The following is a 260-nucleotide window of genomic DNA, read 5'->3' on the forward strand; positions in this document are numbered from 1 at the left end:
CCCTGTCAGAGCACCTGCTGCGGTCACTCCTTCCCTCTTGGAACTTCCTGCAGGTTTGTCCTTGGGCTCTGGGTTCAGTGCCACACACAGGACCCCTGCAGACTTGTGTCTGTGTGCTGGGGGGACAGATCCTGGGAGGGAATCACTAACCACAGTGTGTGGAGAACTGTTGTCTCAAATAAGCAGACATAGTGACAGATGGCAAAGATTTTTAGTGGACAGTGCCCCTAGGAATACACACAGTTGTTCCTTCCCACAGC

The sequence above is a fragment of the Herpailurus yagouaroundi genome, unplaced genomic scaffold (assembly GCF_014898765.1).
Source record: "Herpailurus yagouaroundi ecotype Mexico unplaced genomic scaffold, PumYag 66622, whole genome shotgun sequence".
NCBI classification, from domain to species: domain Eukaryota; kingdom Metazoa; phylum Chordata; class Mammalia; order Carnivora; family Felidae; genus Herpailurus; species Herpailurus yagouaroundi.